Raw genomic sequence first — 21,086 nt, 5'->3', positions numbered from 1 at the left:
CAATAAGCTTGTGCAGCATTTGCGCCACGACACGTTTGCAAATAGCGAAAGAATGGAAATCCCCTCGCCCGCCAAGCCTCCATAGCATAATTTATCGGGTCTGGTACATGGCTTCAATTGAGTATTTTACTAGTCTCCTGCATGACAAGATCCTACACTTTCATAAGGTGTGGGCCCCCTGGTACTCTTTCCATCAATCACCAATGCCTGCCACTCAGTAAGCCACATCTCCTATACGTGTCCTGGGTGGTCTTTCCTTCCCCATCCTTTGCCTCTCCCTTCTCTTTCTTCCTTTACCCCCTTCTTCCCTTCCCTTCCCTTCCCCCCTATTTTTTTATTTCCCCTATTCTCCTTCACAAGATTAAAATGACCTAAAAGGAATAGAGTGGGAGAGAATAGAACAAGAATAGAGAAAAACAGCGACATAGTATCTCCCAATAACAGGGAACTTTAAACGCATAGAGACGTTTCATATCAGATATCTCCTCAGTATCTTCATAGGCCTAATGTCAGGGAACTTTAAAAAAAAAAAAAACTGTGAGTTGTGTGTGTTCTTCCTTATCTGACTGAGATCTGCTTTGACAGGTCACTGGCAATACAGGTTTTTAAGATCCTTTACAGCAGCCACACAAAACCAAGGCATGCCTAAAAATGTCAACCAGTGACAAAAAACAATCTAATTAATTTCATACATATAAAAAAACGTTTTTATTAGTCTAGGTTTTTATGTGCTTTTTTAGGTGGGTTTTATTGGGGTGCTTGCTTAACTATCTTTATGTACTTAATAAACAAACAACCCCCAATTGCAGTATGGCAAAGCTCATGTTATGACAAATTACATCATGAAAATATACACTCACGTTGCTTGTAAAAATGTTACACTGCTGTACAAAAATGCATAATTTTTAGAGATATTTCATATAAGCATCAGTGGTGATATCGGGAAACTGGCCTGATATTACATTGTTTATGGCCCCAAAATAGCCATGATGTCCAGTAATAATTGAACATGTTGGCAAATACAGTCAGAAGATGACCGCTATTGACTGTGTGTGTGGCCCTCTTATGACCAGACTAACAAGAGATCTGGCTGCTTGGTCCAAATTGCCTATTTGTGTGGCCACATTGGACACACTGTCACTCAGTGCTCAGGCCCTGTGGCAGGACATGCCCATGTGTTGCCAACATTATTCAGCTATTTAGTGTGCAGTATAAGAGATACTAATATAATTATATTGGAAAGTTTAAAGTAAATCATGCTATTATTGATTATCATGTATAGTGTCATGGGACTACCATGGCAACCACAACCTCATAGCACATGACATAATGAGCAGAGATGCTTTGGAATACCCCTCTGAGCTCAGTTTGCTCTGTGCATTGCAAAATCCTGCCCATCCTTCTCCCAGCTCTGCCTTCACATGACATGCTAATAACTGTGGCCCTGTGTATGTGTGCACCCTCCAAAGCATTTTTGAAAAGGAGATAATGATTTATAGTAGGACAGTTAAGAAAAATAAGACTCATGGTTAAAAGGTACTTTGCTATGTAAAGAAAAAATACCTTCCATATGGAATTGCCGTTCTCAACTATACTCCATGAATAATTTAAAGGCTACTTTGCAGTATCTCTCAAATTCAAATTGAATCAAATTACATTTTTTTTTGCCGCTGAAACATAATTGATTAAGGTAATTGGTTCTCACTGATTTGGCACAGGTCGTACATGGCTGCCATAGAACTTGCCATCAGTAGTGAGGCACAAATAATTGATATGGTCCCTTGCTAGGATTTTTTGATGAATCTCTAAAGTAAATAAAGTATTTCCCCTCTCCATTCACATGCACTGCCCCTAACTCACAGCGAGATTTGTATGATGTAATATAACAGTTATTAGACTGCTACATAGACAGTAAATAATGCTCTGCCCCTCCTCAGTCATTTGTATTGCCACAAACATATAACCAGATTTATTTTATACTGTGTAATACAATAGTTGTTAAACTGTTATAATAAATAAAGCTCTGCCCATAGAGCACAATCAGTCTTACTGCAATATAACATTTGTTAGGATGTTACATAGACAGTTAAAATGTTACGGAAGACATTCAAATTTTCAGTTGAACCTATTCATGATGGACTAGATGGACTTTTAAGTATGATCTGCACAAATTTTATAAACTGAGAATTTTATTTACAACCATCAATAAATTCCTTATCATTGAGAATGTTTAACCTTTACCATTTATGTTTTCTATCACATAACCCTAAGCACATACAAAAAAGCAGATCTATTTTTTTCCTGAAAATCCAGTATGGGAAGCACAACACCTGCTGTTAGTCTGCATACACATGGTGTCACCTTCAACACACACCCACTATGCACCAAAACAAGTTTTCCACTTAGAGTATTGTGTTAAGAGACGTCCACACCAGGATGTCACTTTGAGCTATGAGAAATATCTGCTCTGTCCCCATAACCCACCTGCTTGGATGGCAAAAAGTGATCTGCACTTTAGCTATCTGCACAGCACACAACTCCCCAACCAGAAGCCCCACGTTTGTTTTTTTATTGTGTGGTCAGTACAATATCTAGTAGCTCGAGTTGTTACTATTGTATGAAAGTGACAATTTTGCAATAGAAAAGTTGATTTGTATACGACTCGGTCGGCATTCAGAAATCTCCCTAATATTTGTCTCTGTTGAGTGAGATTGCCTCTATAATGCTTCACCAATCCTGATGAGCCTTATGCAGCCTTCAGTAGATGGGATTCTGACTCCTGCTTATGGCATGCTCAGAAAACACAGTGAGTAAAGCACCGACATAAAGGTTGTCAGACAATGTTCTGAGACTGCTCTTGCAAAACTTGTTTGGAAAGCGGTGACATCTTCCTGGCCCTGATCTAAACAAAGGGTTGTGTATATTCACATTTCTTCCTAAGATGCAAATGTCGATATTACAAGTCATCTTCTCTTACTGTATCATAAAGCCAAAACTTTCATCAGTTGTAGCCGAATCGAAACTTTTTCTGCTCACAGTTGATCACAGTTTTAGTTGCTCTGTATTTCTATTGTTAAACCCTCCAGATAGGCTGTTATTAAATGTATGCTGAATGCAACTGAAATTAGTAAGTGTGAACATTGTATATTACCACACCTCCTGGTAAGTGCACACAGACCTTGCAGGACGAAAAAATAATTATTGTCAGGAAGCAATCTACTGCCCTCTGTACCGTGCTCTCATATATATGCAGCCTCCCCACTTTCTGCTCTCCCTGAGCTGAACTTAGAACACTTGTGACACTTTGACAGGTGTACCGCAGCCTTACCAGTGTCATTAGTTTCTCGTTTACTACATTAAACATGTCTATTTATTATAGGTAGAAAAGCTCTACCTCAAGCGAAAACACTCACCCTATATATCAAGGGGTCACTGCCCGTTTTATAGCCTCGCTGGCGTTAAGATTCGTTAGGGGCTCACAGGCGAAAGCTTCCCACCTATTTACAAGGATCAAGGCAGTACAAGTACCACTGCAATCCTTCTTCTGTTATCGCCATCTCAGGATCAATAAAAAAAAATGTTTTATTATTTAAATAATGCATTGTTTCATTGTATTTCATTTTATTTCATATTTTTTTTAATCTTATTTAATTTTTATTATTATATATATTTTTTTTTAAATTAGTGCTCAGACTTGGGCTTTCAGCTCCACTGCACATACATACTGGGTAGCTGGGTCACGCATGTGTATTAACCTCTGTGACTGGCCGGGCGCAGCTCCATGGTAACTCTTACTGCTCTGGGTCAGTGTTGCCGAGGCAGCTGTCTCAGTGAGGCTTTAATAGTAAATTATGGTGATAGGTGCTTATTGGTGCGATAGAAAATCAGTCCTATTGCCATATGTTAATAAATGGCCCCTTAAGTCTTGAAGGTGTATAGATCAAAAGCCACATCAACAAAAACTAAATTACTTGAACATAAATCTACAAAACACAGCGTGATGGTAAATACTTCCCCTAGTGACCAGAAATCAGTACTCCTGCACCAAAATCAGCAGTTTGATTGTTTATTATAATCTGAGCACGAAATAGCAGTTTAACTGGTTGAGCCTGGTCGCTTGAGGCTAAATTGCCTGGATACCTCCCATGGGTCCAGTGCTGTAAATTTCTTTTCTAAACTCTTAACTTGCCTTCCAGACAGTATTGCAATATTTCATAATATTATGGACTTTAATACTATTCTGTCATTAAGAAAACTCTATGTTGTACAAATCAGAAACATTGTAATCTTTAGTCTACACCAAGAAAGCTACTGGAAAAGAGTAAAATTAATATTTTATACATAAAATTTGGAAAAATGCCATGAAAGTACAGAAAAATAACCATGGCTTCTTGACACTACAAGTACCCTACCCACAGAATACAAAAAACAAAAACAACTGGTCACACTACTACTACTTATGTTCGGGTCCTCACCTTCTATGAAACATATATACACATATATAGACACACACACACACAAATTCAAAATGAAAAGTGACACAGTGATTAGCACTACCGTCATGGGTTCAACTAAACCATCATATATGGTATTTTTGGACTGTCCTGAAGGCTCTATCATCTTCTGGCCCACTTCTACACCAGACTTTTCAATTTATTCAAATTGAAAGGCAATATTTGGCCTCCTGCAGTGGGGGGAGCAGGTTTGTCTTTTACAAAATGATATTTTTATTTGTCTTGTATGCTTATTAAAAACATAAGCATATGATATACAAATACAAGATGTGCAACATTTGCACAAATTCTGGGAATTCAGACACCTGCAATGATTACACTGTTCCTGACACCATGAGCACAGGTGGTGCAGTGTACTGTAGTTAGCATGGCTTAGCTGCATATCACAGGTTATATATGGCAGCATATGATCACAGAGAAGTATAGACTATCATAATATATATAGTACATAGTCTGGGTTTACTACTACTACAGGTAGGTGTGCACATGCAGAAAATAGTTCTTTTTGCTTATAGTTCTCACTTTCCATGGGCAATAAAGCACAGTATTGAAACAAGTCACAATAATTTAAACAAATGATGAAACAGATAGATCTTATTTACCAGAAACTGGGCTGAATTCGGATTTTGTTTGCCATTATTTTAAATCTGTGTCATTGACATCTATGTCAGCTTTTAAGTCACAAAGCCAGTAGTGAAAGTCTGGGGTGTGGCTAAAGCGTTATGGCACTGCACAGATAAGAATAACCTGCATTAGAGAACATAGATTTTCAAAGATAAATTCCATGGAAGGGAAATGTTTTTGAAAGTGTAATTGACTGTGTACATAACATGAACACATGGGTCTGATTCATTAAGGAGAGGTAAAGCAAAACAAAAAATGTATCTTTGCATCCTGACAAAACCATGTTGCATTGGAGAGGGAGGTAAATTTAATATGCGGGGACAGATTTATATTTGGGATAGGGCATGTCCTAGATCAACTTTAAATTTCAGTGCATAAATAAAGCTATTAAGTATTTGTGTGCTACATGAAAAATCAGCCAGTGTTTTCCTTACCTGCAAAATAATAAACTGATTTGCACCCCTTGCATTGTAACATGGTTTGTCCAGGAGCAAACTCACTCCAGTTTTTTTTTGCTTGCATCTCCTTAATGAATCAGGCCCCATGGAGGGTCTTATCTTATCTTACATAGGAAAACATACCAATTTCTTTAACATTTTATTAAATAAAGTGTATATGTCATATTAACTTTAAATAGGTGAAATACTGCTAGAACAATGCACACATTACAAGTCCACGCATTCCACACTAATTTATAGCATTGTAGAGGGGTCCATCCGTCTATGTATAGTTTTACAACACTGGAGGAAATCCACCATCTCTGGGGAAGAGAATAAAGAATAGAGCTTTGGGCATTCTGACCTGTCACACATCAGATTTATAGACACAGAGGGGTAGGAAGAGACACAATAGTGCAGGCAGAACTGAAGTCTGCAGATTTATTCCTGAGCTACTTCAGCCTCAAGAAAAGTGAATCAGCACTTACTATAACTCAGAGTTAACTAGAATTATATAAAATTCCATCATTTGCATAAAGCCAGCTACTGCTGCAGATTCGGATAGATAACAGTACAATAGCCTCTAAAGTAAAATGCAAACAAGGGATTATGTAATTGTCTTTGTTACTATAATTACCCAAACTATGCAGGGAACACAATGCCTGGGAATCTGGAAGTGCAGACCCTTACTATGTACCAGTGCTGGGAACTTCATAACACATATGACAGGTGCATTGTACAAAAGTAAACGTTCTGCTTCCTGATTCCAGCTAGCTAATGTTAGTATACTGTACAATGGGAAAGGGAGGTATCACAAAGACACCTTGCCCTGAAGGGATTGAAGAGGAATTGCAGTTAACGTTTGTCACTCGAATTCTCCCTGGTGATGTGACACACGCAAGATAAGACTGTGGTTTTGTAACATAAAATACCTATAAATTGACTACACTATATAACACAGAGAACAGATGAAAACACACTGATCTTTCGCGAACTTTTGGTGTTAGGTGACCACCAACTCAAACTTACACACTGCATAACTGCTGTTAGATGAAGACATACAAGTTATACATCTGACATAAGCGGCATGCTATGTAAAGCAGAGACTAAACAATCTAAGTTTATTCTTGATGGTCTTTGTAGCAGCATTCCCTTGTATTCATATGCATAGATATAATCAGCATTGGAGGAACGCGGGTCTCTTACCTGTCTCTGTCACGGTGAGCAGGTGCTGCGCTGGCTGAGTCACAGACACAACTGACAGTCACTGAGCTCTGCTCCACTGACACACCCGCCCTGGAGCGCACGGATCTGGAGCCTGTGGCTGAGCAAGACCCGGACACTGGATTACACAACTAACATTCTGGGGATTTTAGGCAATTACAGTAACTGCTTACAATTACCAGACATCACAATTTGCCTGACAGGTTAACTGACAAATATAAAATAGCAATGCACATTAATGGTTTTTATGCTAAATGATCATTAATATGAAATCATTTTGAGTAAAGGTTATGCATGTAAGGAATGCAACATTTAGACAATTAAACTTACTGTATAATTAAAAATAAAAACAAAATATATATGAATTATACAACGTGATATGTTTGATTTGAACTGCATTGCACCAACAGTATCTAAAAAGATGCATAAATGAATAATTATAGTTGTTGTAAGAGGACATAGGAAAGCATGGGGTGCTGCTTGTCAATCAGATAGTTTGTCTACATAATTAAGCATAAACCTTCATATAATTGTTTGTTGTGCCACAAAATAAATGGCTCTGTATTAAAATGTTTTGTTGAAGAAAGAAAATTGTTCTACATGAACAAAGACCTTTAAGGATAGGATGAGAGAGGGGTGGAGGAAAGAGAACTGGAGAGTGGGAGAAGGGACTAGAGCAGGGGTAGGCAACCTGCGGCTCTCCAGATGTTGTGAAACTACAAGTCCCAGCATGCTTTGCCAGTAGATAACCAGCAGATAGGTGGAAAGGCATGCTGGGATTTGTAGTTTCACAACACCTGGAGAGCCGCAGGTTGCCTACCCCTGGACTAGAGGGAGAGAGAATCGGTCATGGGGAGTAGAGAGAAGCAGAACAGGCTGTGAATATATCCAATGCAGAGGCAAACGCAGGATTTGTAGGGGGGGGGGGGGGGGTTTCCACACCACGCCGCCAGTGGGCATGACTAGCATGCATGGGGGCATAGCTATAATTTTAGACAGTGCTTGGCTGCCCTCCAACTCTTCCTATCCCCATAATATACATGGGCAATGCTGGGTGCACTACTGTTAGGTGCACGCAGCTCTCCCTTTTCAAGCAGAGCTGTGTGAAGCGGGAGCAGGGTCCAGCCACCTCAATTATACAGTGCCCCATGCTTGGAGGGGGGTTTCCAGGCACTAGGAAACCCCTCCTCGGTTTGCCTATGCAATGGGAAAGAGAACCAGAGAAAGGGTAAGGCCAGAGGACCAGAGAGAGAGAGAACCAGATAGCGAGGACAATGGTGCCAGTGGCCAGGACAAAGCCCTCAGATTGTGACTGTCCCACCTAAATCGGGACAGGTAGAAGGTATGTGCATTATATGTATGTCATGTGTCCAAATGTTCAATAAAAGTCCATTATTGATATACTGTAAGTAATCTATCACATATTCACTTCTTTATCAGACACATATGAAGTAGGAAATATGCATGCTGCACAGCTTCTCAGCTATTATTTCTTAGGCATTCTTTGTGCTTGTTTACCAAATTAGCCATGTAACTCCTGTCACGTTTCACATACACATGCTGCGTGGTTTGTGCTGCAATTAGTTTACATTCATAATGCATATGAATTAGTTGCAGTATAGCTATACAGCGTGTATATTATGAGGTTGATTCAATTCACAATGATGTGCGGCAGAGTGCCTCTGCAGTTGTCTCGAAGGTACTGCACAGCAATGCAACATCACAGATTTTTCCTCGTACTTCTATAAATATCTGCGATGTTGGGGCACCGTAGTACCTGGAAATGTGCACAGTCGGTGACGTCTGGAAGCACATTGCTTTAAATTGAATAGGCCCTAATATGTTTTGTTTTAAATGGCTAACCTAGCCTAACTGTAAAGTGAATCTTTAACTTATAAATTTGAAATATTAAAAAAAAGGACTATAAAGTGGAGTTATAGGACAAGTGTATATTTCCCAACATTACTTATCTCCCAACATTCTGCATTTTGAAATCAGTACATGACCAAGCCCCAAATTAGGGGAGTGATCTTGTTACAATAGGGGCATGGCCACATTACCTGTGTAGTTCTTCTGTAGTGTCAGGTTGCATCCAGTGGAGATGTTGCCTATAGCAACCAATCAGATTCTAGCTGTCATTTTGTAGAATGTACTAAATAAATGAAAGCTAGAATCCGATTGGTTGCTATAGGCAACACCTCCACTTTTTCGAACCCGCAGTTTAGGAAATATGCCCCTAAGAGGCAGTTTCCCAGGGCAACGGCAGAGCCAATGTACTGAGAGTAAGGAACAGCAGACAAGTATGCAGGTTATACTGGAGGCTGGTAGCAATGATCTGTGGACAGAGGTGCTGGAGACTTCAGAGGAGAGGTAGCAATATTCTGCAGAGCGTTACCACAGGATAGTGGAGTAGTCACAGAGGCTGTGATGATCTGCAGATAGATGTGCTGGAGACTCAGAGAACAGGTAGCAATAATCTGCAGAGCGTTACCACAGGATAATGGAGTAGTCACAGAGGCTGTGATGATCTGCAGATAGATGTGCTGGAGACTTCAGAGAACAGGTACCAAACAGGAGCCAGGGAACAGGACATCTGAACAGGAGAGTAGACCTGAAGATCTGGCAACTTGATAGAGAAGCAGGTGCTTTATATAGACAGAGCTGACAGGCAATTAGCCAATCAAGAGAATGCAGGAAGTATTGAGCAGACCAGGTGTGAGCATGCTCAGTTCAGACCAGCAAGTGAATGCAGGAAGAGGGAAACAGGTGAGAACAGTGACCATAATGCAGGTTTAGCTGGTGCAATGTGTGACAAAAGTCAGAATATACAGTGCATTGCAGCTTGCTGTGTGTGGGGCTGCCGGCCATAGGGCCTGGATTGACATTGAAACTGCCCTCTCCAATATCTATTTGCATCGGCCCCCTCTCTTGCAGCTTTCCCCTCCCTTAGCCTTTTCACTTACCAGCTGGTCCCATATGGTGATGTCGTATGATCTGGCCACTAACGCTTGGCGTATGACTCCTCTCTGGAACAACCCTTCCTTCCCCCTGGCACCCTACCAGCCAATTTACATCTTGGACACATTGCGACATTAAATTTCTTAAATACATATCGGTAGGTCCTTTTCAGCTATTTCCTACATTTGCTGATCTGCAAACAAAATATTGCATTCCTTCATCTTGCTTCTTTCAATACTTACAACTCCACTATTTCTACAACACTATTAGACGGTCAGGGATTGACATTCACCAGACCTCCCCATTAGTATCCTTTTGCTCCTTGCGCTTCTCCTCGATGGGACTCATATCCACTTTCTATCGCCTAATCTTCCAACATAAGCGCCCCTGTAAGGAAACACATGAACTCAAATGGGAGGAGGACATGGGAGAAACTCTTACACCGGAGGAATGGGTCAAAATTTACCTTCACATAGCTAAAACCTCGATCTGTGTTAAAATTAGTGAAAACTATTGGAATATATATGTTACTGATCTTAAAGTGTTATTGTTCGTTATATACACCTGGTTCCTTTATTTGTTCTGTTATCTTGCATATTTATATAAAACCTAATAAAAATTGTCTATTCAAAAGTCACAAAAAACAAACAAAAAAATGTATTCAGGGATGCTATGAGGAACATGACAGAGTTCAAGGTGTTGACTTGGCCTTCAAATTCCCTAGATCTCAATCCTTACGAGCATCTGTGGGATGTGCTGGAAAAGAGCCATGGAGGCCCCACCTTGCAACTTACAAGACTTAACACCTTCAGAGGTATTGTGGAGTCCATATCTCGATGGATCAGTGGTGTTTTGGCAGTACAAGAGGGACCTACACATTATTAGGCAGGTGGTTTTAATGTTGAAGCTGATAAGTGTATGTTTCAACATATTAGCAGTTGGGACAAAAGTCCTTACTGGTTGTATGATGTGATTAGAACTGATATGACCATTTTAAACTCCATTTTTTCATTAATTTACTTTTATTTATGCCTCCTGGTTAATCTAGGAATTAAACAATACAGGAATACATTGTGGAATTATTAATGTCAATTTCCAGAGATTGGAAAAGTATTTGAGTGACAGGTTGCAGGAACCAATAGAAAACAAGTCTAGAGAGAGCAGGCTTTAAACTTTCTGTCACGATATTGTTGCAGGATTCACCACCGACTGTATTGGTGTCACTCACCGGACCGTGAGTGCCTCTTCACTGGTGCGTGGCTCTCCAGTATTCCTGCCAGCACCTATCCTGAACCGTGGCCGCCCGCCATCCTGATGGTCTGCGCATGCGCAGTTCCTAAGAACTCTTCTGACCTTTGCTTTTAGTTAATTGGTTGATCAGGCAACGCTCCCTATTTAAAGCACCTGTGTTCATTACCTCGTTGCCTGATCTTGGAGTCTCATTCCCTGTGAGTCTCTGAAGGTGTTCCTGTGTACTTCTCCGTGTCTTCAGCTTCCTGCTGATTCCTGCTCAACTCATTGCCGGTTTCCAGACCGCTTCAAGTCTCCTGTGTTCTACTATGTCTTCAGTTCCCTGCTGATTCCTGCAGGTTTCCAGACCGCTACAAGTCTCCCGTGTTCTACTATGTCTTCAGTTCCCTGCTGATTCCTGCTCTAATCATCTGCGGCTTCCAGTCCGCTATTACCTCCAGTGTTCTACTCGTGTTCGCTATCTCCAGTGATTCCTGCATTGCTCATCGTTGTTCTACCCGTGTCAAGTTCTCTGCCTGTGTGCTGACCCGGACCCTGATTACCGCTACCACTCACCTGTGGTTTCTTTACTCGTGCTGGCGTGCAGCGGCTCAGCTGTTCCTGTATCCTCTCGTGGACAGCCTGCTCAACTGAACCACGGTATGCTTACTTTCTATTGACTGCATTCGTTTACTGCATATCCGCTTGGACTGTTCTCCAATTACCCACGGAATCCTCTATCTCCCTGAGACTGTGTTATTACTCCGCATATCTGCTGGGAAGTTTACCTCTTTGTTCAGTCGTGAGATACACATGCTAATTGACCTTCTGCTATTAGCCTGGATTCCAGTAGTAAATTCGTCTCTGTCAAGCAGCGCCTGCCACACCAACATAGACTTGTGCATATTGCTTGGGATCAAGTTCCTTGTGCTCTCAGTGTCTACATTCTATGTTTCCACTCATCAACACTTGTACACCTCCTCACCTATTAAGCAGTGGTACAACTTGCTATACGCAGACCACTGACTTCCCCGCTACCTACCTGCACCTGGACAACTCCTCTCACCATAAGCAGTGATACAACTTGCTATACGCAGACCACTGACTTCCCCGCTACCTACCTGCACCTGGACAAGTCCTCTCACCATAAGCAGTGGTACAACTTGCTATACGCAGACCACTGACTTCCCCACTACCTACCTGCACCTGGACAAGTCTCTTCACCATAAGCAGTGGTACAACTTGCTGTACGCAGACCACTGACTTCCCTGTTACCTTCCTGCACTTCTTCACGTCCATCAAGATCCTCGTGTTCATATCTACCTAATCAGATTGCTGCTAGTCATTGACTTTTCTATTTGCATCCTCTCACCATCTGCTGAGTCATATGTTCCGCTAGTCACCCTGCTACCAGAGGACCACTGTGTAACCCACACTACTCTGGTAAGATCATCATCTGGTGATATCCTGGGCAAAGACTCCTAGTGCCCGTGACAATTGGCACTACTAAAGGGGGAGCTATAGACTTGGCTGCGTGAGGTGCGCAGGTCGCGGTTCTCAGAGTTAGTCACCAGTGCGGTAGTGTGGTAAGCAGGAATGGTCGAACGGTCTGAGTCAAAGTCAAACAATAGCGAAGTACACAAGGATGATCCAGAGGAAGATCAGAGGAAGCCAGAGGTCAAACCAGAGCTGGTAAAGTAGTACCAGGGATAAACCAGATGGAGAAGTCCAAGAGTCAAGCCAGATGTCAGAAGCCAAAACACAGATGCAGGAAACAGGAATGCTGGAGCTAGTGTGAACCAATACTCCGGCATCAGCCTGCTGTTGAGAGGTTCCTTAACTAAAGGGAAGTGGTGCTTGATTGGTGGGAGGGAGATGTACGGTAATATGGTACTGCCAAGTGCTGTAAACAGGACTAAGACCCCGATTTGTGACAGTACCTGCCCCTCAAAGGGTGGCCACTGGACACCTAAGATGGAGCTTAGCATGAATTTTCTGATGGAATTTTCTGACTAAGGCGGGAGCATGAACATCGGAAGCTTTGATCCAAGACCTCTCTTCAGGGCCATAGCCCTTCCAATCAACCAGACATTGCAGGTGATTTTGTCGAATGCGAGAATCCACGATGGTCTTTATTTCGTATTCCTCGCCTTGGTCAGTCAGAATGGGAGGTGAACCAGCTTTAGGGGAATAAAATCTGTTCAACACCAGTGGTTTTAGAAGGGAAATGTGAAAGGTGTTTGGTACCTTGAAGTACTCTGGCAACTGAAGTTTGAAGGAAACAGGGTTGATTACTTTGGAGATTCTGAAGGGATCGAAGAAGCGAGGAGCGAACTTCATGGAAGGTACTCTGAGGCGGAGATTTTGGGTAGATAGCCAAACTCTGTCTCCAATTTTCATCTCAGGAATGGCTCTACGTTTCTTATCCGCTCGAATCTTATAGTTATGAGAGGCTTTGAGTAAGGACTCACGAACCTGCCGCCAGTTGTCTGCAAAATTTTTCAGGGCTGTTTCAGAGGCTGGAACAGAAGTTGCAGGTAACAGGGTAAATACTGACACTCAAGGATGAAGTCCATAAACTGTGAAAAATGGAGTAGAAGAAGATGACTCATGATAGTGAGAGTTGTGAGCAAATTCTGCCCAGAGAAGCAGAGTTGACCAGTCATCCTGAGAGGAGGATACATAGAGTCTGATAAAGGTTTCTAGATCCTGATTGACTCTTTCAGTGTGACCATTGGACTGTGGATGGTATGAGAAAGAGAAGTTCAGTTTAACTTGGAGTGCCTTACACAGAGAACGCCAGAATTTAGCTACAAACTGAACTCCTTGTTCAGACACGATCTCCTCAAGACATCCATGTAAGTGGAAAATCTCCTTGATGAAAACTTGGGCAAGTATAGGAGCAGCTGAAAGACCTTGAAGTGGGATGAAGTGTGTAATTTTTGAAAATCTGTCAACCACTACCCATATAGTGTTAAAGGTGTTAGAACTCGGCATATCAGTAATGAAATCCATGGATATGTGGGTCAATGGACAGGAAGGAATCGGCAGGGGTAGTAGCAAAGCTTGCCTGGAACCTTTATGTTGAGCACACTTGGAACATGCTGCGACAAACAGTTCAACATCTTTAAGAAGAGTAGGCCACCAATAACTCCTTTGTATAATAGCATGTGTCTTCCACACGCCAGCGTGTCCTGCAAATTTAGGACAGTGCGCCCAGTGGAGAAGTTTCTTGCGTAGGAATTCTGCCACATAAGTTTTTCCATGAGGAGGAATTGGCTCAGATTTGTGGCTGCGATGTGCGTAGGGCTGATAATAGGTAGTGGTTCAGAAAGATTGTGATCCTCATTCTCAACTATTGACCGTGACAGCGCATCTGCCTTACTGTTCTTAGAGCCAGGTAGGTAACATGAATGTCGATCCGAGAGAAGAACAGTGGATATGAAAAGGATGGATTCGGTTCCTGGGCACATCAAATATGTATATATAAGAATGGAGAAATAGATATACAAGTGGATATTTTAATTCAATTATAAGACATAGACACGTTCTGGAAAGAAAAACTTGAAATCACAGTATAGGAATATATCTTGCAGTTTATGTAAATAATGAGCTGCAACAGAATGTGTACATATATACTTGCAGATATGGCAACCGGTAGACATATATCTGGATAGTTCAGTAATATAAAAACAAATGGCTGTCAATGAGCCCACGATATAGTGAAGAGTCAATGGTTAATCCCTCTAACTCACAAGTGTATCTAAGCGAGATGGAGGTCATGAGTAAAAGAAACAAAGTGCATTAAAAACTCACATTTTAGTGATATAGTAGCTAGGCCAGGCTGGGATGTTCTCCTCCTGTAATCCGGGTGTTCCTTTTTCTCCCCTGGTGCCGGGTAGGTGATTTCGTTCATCGCCCCGTAAAGATATGCAGTTCAGAGGTGGCGCATGCGCGCTCCATTAATCCAGACACTGACTGCCACAGTGCCGATGCTCCAATCCGTATGTGTAGTGCCGATGAGAAAACTAGCATGCTAGCATAGTGCGAGCTGGAGCCCCACAGTATGGTGATATTGGTGGACCAGTAGTAAGATTTAAAGGTAGTAAAGATGCAATTAACCAACCCGTTTCGCCCACTGTGTAAAACAATGGGCTTCCTCAGGGATTTGCAAGAAGAACAGTGCCCAGCGAGACTGGCGAGGGTACATACACTGTGCAGTCTTCAGAAACAATAAGTTCTTATGATCTGCAAAGACAGTCACTGGATAACGAGCCCCTTCCAGCAAATATTGCCATTCCTCTAGAGCCAACTTAATAGCGAGCAATTCTTTGTCTCCGATGGCATAATTCCTCTCAGCTGGGAGAAATTTCTTAGAGAAGAATCCACGTGGATGCCATTGTTCATCGGGAAACTTCTGGGAAAGTACGGCCCCCCACACCAAATGAGGAAGCATCAACCTCCAGATAGAATGCGCTGTTAATGTTAGTTTGTGAGAGGATAGGAGCCGAAACAAATGTTTGTTTCAATTGCTGAAAAGCTGTCTGTGCTTCAAGAGACCACTTAGTAGGGTTGGAACCTTTTTGTGTTAAGGTGATAATAGGTGCTACTACCATAGAGTAGCCTCAAATAAACTTTTGGTAATAATTAGCGAACCCAAGGAAACATTGTATTTACTCTCAAGATGATAGGTTGAGGCCAATTTATAATGGCTTGTACCTTGTCTGGATCCATGCAAAGACTGGTTCCTGAGATGATATAACCCAGGAAAGGAATGGAGTTAACCTCAAAGGTGCATTTTTCCAGCTTACAGTACAGCTTGTTCTTATGGAGACGTTGAAGAACCTGCTTGACATGGGCTCTATGAGACTTGATATCTGGAGAGAAAATAAGAATATCCTCCAGGTAAACTACTAGGGTGTTGTACAAGAGATCTCAGAAAATTTTGTCATGAAGCCTTGAAAGACCGCAGGGGCATTACTGAGGCTGAAGGGCATAACGAGATACTCATAATGTCCATCCCTGGTGTTAAATGCTGTCTTCCACTCATCTGTCTTCCTTGTCTAATCCGGATAAAATTATAGTCGCCATGGAGATCAAGTTTGGTAAAGATGGAAGCTCCCTTGACCCGATCAAAGAGTTCTGTGATGAGAGGCAGCTGGTATCCGGTTTTTACAGTGATGTAATTAAGTCCCCGATATTCTATACAGGGGCGAAGGCCACCATTCTTTTTTTTATAACAAAAACAAATTCGGCCCCAGCAGGTGAAGAAGATGGGCGAATGAAGCCCCTTTCTAAATTCTCCTTAATATATATAGACATAGCCTGTGTCTCAGAAACAGAGAGAGGGTAAACCTGTCCACGGGGAGGAATCTTCCCTGGTATCAAATCTATGGGGCAGTCCCAGACCCGGTGACATGGCAAAGTCTCTTCAGCCCGTTTACTGAAGACATCTATGTAGTCTCGGTAGGGCACAGGAATAACAGGACTCTCTTTGTTGGAGGTATTGCGATGAGGCAATATATTCTGAAGACAGGTTTTAATGCATTCCGGGTCCCAGGAGAGCACTTGGGGAGAAGACCAATCGATACGGGGGTTGTGGCGTTTGAGCCACGGGAAACCAAGAACAATGGAATTGGTGGCCTCAGGAATCACTAGCAATTGAATGATCTCACAGTCCTGGACCCCTACCTGCAAGGTTACTGGAGATGGTAGGCAGAAGATGGTGCCACCAGGGATACGACTCCCATCTATAGCTGTTAGAAAGATGGGTGGAGACATCTGGACCAGAGGAATGGCTAATTGCTTGGCTAACTGAGCTGACATGAAGTTGCCTGCAGCTCCTGAGTGCAGAGATGTACACAGAATTTTGAGACAGTCTCAACGTCACAGGGAGAACACAGTCTCTAGCTTGAGGAGGACGAACAGTAACTCCTAACCCAACCTCCTCACTGTTGGTTAGGAGGTGGCGTTTCCCGACCTTTGAGAACAAGATAGCAAATAGTGGCTGGAAGCACCACAGTAGATGCAGAGTTTCTGCTTGACCCTCCACTCACGCTCAGTGGGCGAGTGCCGGGCCCTTCCCAATTGCATGGGTTCTCCTTGAGGGTGAGAAGGAGACCGGATTTGAGGTGTCTGACGTGGCTTGATATACTCTGAACCCATTTTCTCTAAAATTCTTTCTCGGAACCTCAGATCTATCCGATTGCACAATGTGATCAGTTCATCCAGGTTGGTGGGCAAGTCTTGTGTCTCTAACTCATCCTTAATGCGGAGGGAGAGACCATGCCAAAAGGCTGCCACTAGTGCGTCATTGTTCCATGAGAGTTCTGATGAAAGGGTTCTGAATTGGACCACTTATTGTCCTACAGATGATTGGCCCTGGCGCAATGGCAGGATTTCGGCAGTGGCAGATGATGATCTCCCAGGCTCGTCAAATATTCTCCGGAATAGGGTTAGGAACCTCTTGATGTTGAACAGAATGGGATCAGATTTCTCCCAGAGGGGAGATGCTCAGGCTAAGGCTTGCCCTGATAGAAGGGAGATAATATAGGCAGTCTTAGTTCGGTCTGTAGGAAAATTAGCCAGCTGTAGCTCAAAGTGAATACTGCATTGGTTCAGGAACCCTCTACAGTTCTTTGGGTCTCCATCGTATTTGGCTGGCTTAGGGAGAACCAACTGAGACAATGGACCTGGTACAACATTGGTGCTGGTACTTTCTGAAGGGATTTCTGTAGGTGTCTGTGTTAATGTGGTCTGTAGGTTTGTCATACAAGCAGATAGCTCTTGCAAATATCTCATCACTTGCTCTTGAGTAGTTTCCATTTTTTCCATGAGTTCAACTAGGCTTCAGACTAAGTCCGCCCTTGGGGTATGATCTCCTACCAAATCCATCTGGCCAGTGCAAACTGTCACTGCAATAGGGTTTCAGGGATCCATCTCGGGAACCCTGGGGCTAGCTGTTGCAGAAGTGTAGTGTAAACTTGTAGGCTGGATAAATGCCTTGCTCATAGAGCTTGCTCTAATCCCGTATACTGGAAGTTAGGAGGAAGAATGCTGTACTGGTCTCCGTACTGAAATAAATGCCTGGAATCTCGAGCTGATGGACTGGAACCTGGACGAAGGAACAGAGGGGACCTGAAACCATGACCTGAGACTCAGTACCTCCAAGAACTCAGAGACTCTGGCAAATATAGTACCATAACTAGAACTGGAAAGACTCAGAACTCAGGCGTAGGATATACAGGGGTGGCAACTTCCTGAACAGACTAAGCCTGGAACTGGCCCTGGACAACTCAGAACTCAGAACCTGGTTATGCCTGGAACTGGAAGTTGGTACCCCGAGACACAGAAATGGCTCCAGAAGGTGGATATCTCAGAACAACAACCTACTACCCCAGATAGCCAGTAGGAGAGACAGGAATAGATTGATGAGAGGAGGATCCACACAGGAGATAACAGCTGGAATCTGTACACAAGCTGATAGAATGAAGGTGAATCCACATGAGGAATAAATAACCAAAGTATTTATTTCAGCAGGCAGAATGAAGCTAAATTCATATGAAGGGTTAATGGTTTGCAGTTCATATAACAGCAACAGCATAAAGCTGAATTCACACAAAGGGTTAATGGTTTTCAGTTCATATAACAGCATACACGATGAAGCTAAACTCACTCAGAGGGTTAATGGTAAAAGTCCATATAACAGCATACACGATGAAGCTGAACTCACTCAGAGAGTTAATGGTATAAATCCATAGAACAGCAAACAGTGTGAAGCTGAATTCACATGAAGGATGATGGTTGAGATCTGTATACAGCAGACAGGATTGAAGCAGCAACCAACAGCAACTGAGGGAGTCTGGAACTAGAAAAGTGATGCACTGGCAATTTGCTGAGTGTAGGAGGAGACTCTTATAGTCTGCAGAGGAAGCCAATTGGTGGATGAGATCAGGTGTTCAGACACAGCAGGATGTTTAGCAAATGTCTCACCCAAGATGGCAGCCTCCATTACTGCAGACAGAAGTCACACTTGTCCCAGGATAGAATGTTGCATTCGACCAGGAGGGAGATGTACGGTGGTATGGTACAGCCGAGTGCTGTAAACAGGAATAAGACCCCGATTCGTGACACATTGTGAATTGTCTTTTTCTTCCTTCTTTTAATTGGTTCTGAAGAACATAGGACCATTTACCAGGTGAGATTAATCCAGTGGTTTACAGGTTATCTCTCAGGATCTATCCTGTTATTAAAGTAATTCTATTGTTTTCAAATAAGCATTGCATAGGCCATTGTATTGTGTTTCCAACGCACAAAGTGATTTATTTTAGCAGATGTAAATAGTTAACAATTCAATACATTATTATATTAAGATACAGTACAGTACAGCCAATACCAAAAGATACATACATACCGCTGCGCTACGTAGCGCTAACCACGGGCACCAGTGGACAGTAATTCACCCTTGAATACTGTGATCAGAGTAGACTGAGGCTAGTGGGAGTGCAGCTATGATTATATATACAGTCAGTGTTACAGAGTGAACAATAGAGATGACGTAGCTTGCTTCTATAGGTCCAGACATCAGATGGGTCCAGGGTAAACAGGTCATAGGCTGGTTCAATCTAAGGAATCCAAAGGTGGGGGTCATCTCTCCAGGGGATGAGCTCTGTTCTTCCCGCCTGACTCTCCAGTTACAATTAGTCTATTAGCATTTTATGGTCAGTATCATATTAAAGGTTTATTCCCTAACATCAATATGCAATGCAATGTGCGATCTCTTCGCCGAATGCACCGGACAGCTGCTGGTGAAAAGGGGTTTAATATGATACTAGACATGACACCTTTCTTATAACCTGAACCTTAATAACACTGAAGTGTACATCTAATCATATTATATAAACTAATAATAAACTAAATACTATCTGCTCATAAATGACTGTGTAACGGAACCAATATGAATATGAATTACATAAATAACTAAATGTAGTAATAAGAGTGTGTACGTGCGTATTTTACCGTGCGATCGCAATATGCCACATGTAGCGTGGCATACTGAGTGCAATCGACCAATAAAACAATATCAACCAATATACTTTTGTTCATCCAATTATACGACTTCGACAGTGTTTTCTCAGGTCTATGTGAAAGCCATTACATCCGGACATTAGATTCTGTTGACCACCTCTGCCTCCTAATCCAATTGTCATGGATGGGGAAAAGGAATTTTAGGTGCGGCCATCCTGTATGCTAGGTTTCACAAGGAACAGCTTCAAAATCTAGTGTGGCAGAAGGGTTACAGTCTTGAGGAATACTCTTTACTGTGTGTGGCATTTTCACGGTTTGTATTCTACAAACCATGGGTCTCGTGCATCCGAAGGCTGTATGTAGATCTCCCTTCCTGACCAACAGGTCCTGCCACAGTTAATGAGAAAGACTGCACACTTGAGTTCTCAACCCTTTAGCTCCAGTATCTTATTTAAATCTAAATCTCTTATTTAAATCCTGGTTTGATTGGCACTTCACTGAGTTCTGAATCTCTGGACTGGCTGATTCTGCTCTTGCTTGTAAGGGATCATTTTATTAATATGCGGCTATAAGGATGATTGTTTGACTCGCAATGAAAAAAAATCACTACAATTCATAAATAAAATATTGCTAAAAATAATGGCCAAGAGCAGTAAGGGTTAACTTACTGCTTTGCGGGCCAGTTTCAGGGGATATGCGCACGTGTGACCAGCTAGCAAGTTCACACAATGACTTTAAGTTCCTATGGAAAATAGATTAAAATATATATATATATATATATATATATATATATATATATATATATATTTATATATATACAATATTTGCTAAAATACTGACTATTGAAATAATAATAATAATAATAATAATAATAATAATAATAATAATAATAACAATAATAATAAAGAACTAGGAAAATCCAGTGGTATCTGCCTTAAATTAAACTGAAATGTAATGACTAAATTACTTTATTATCAGAATTCAATAACTTTGTATTCCCCACAACACTACTGTTTATGGAAAAAAGCCCATCCCGCTTTGCTGTAAAGATAAAAAGTGTTCAATTGAATAT

At 41.8% G+C, this 21,086-nt stretch overlaps 1 protein-coding gene and 1 long non-coding RNA gene across 2 annotated transcripts in view; one reads left to right on the top strand and one right to left on the bottom strand.

Moving 5' to 3' along the window:
* Positions 1 to 6,857, bottom strand: part of LOC142100653 (synaptotagmin-like protein 2) — an 85,814-nt gene extending 78,957 nt beyond the window's left edge. The window contains exon 1 of the mRNA XM_075184355.1: positions 6,782 to 6,857. The gene's annotated coding sequence lies outside the window, so the exon portion shown is untranslated. The remainder of the gene's footprint in view (positions 1 to 6,781) is intronic.
* The window catches only part of LOC142100654 (uncharacterized), a 289,058-nt gene that overhangs the window by 51,079 nt on the left and 216,893 nt on the right, over positions 1 to 21,086 (top strand). The gene's annotated exons all lie outside the window — the stretch shown is intronic.

Source organism: Mixophyes fleayi, chromosome 9 (genome assembly GCF_038048845.1).
Source record: "Mixophyes fleayi isolate aMixFle1 chromosome 9, aMixFle1.hap1, whole genome shotgun sequence".
NCBI classification, from domain to species: domain Eukaryota; kingdom Metazoa; phylum Chordata; class Amphibia; order Anura; family Limnodynastidae; genus Mixophyes; species Mixophyes fleayi.
The sequence above is the reverse complement of the archived record's forward strand: the minus strand, read 5'-3'. Positions and strand labels throughout refer to the sequence as shown.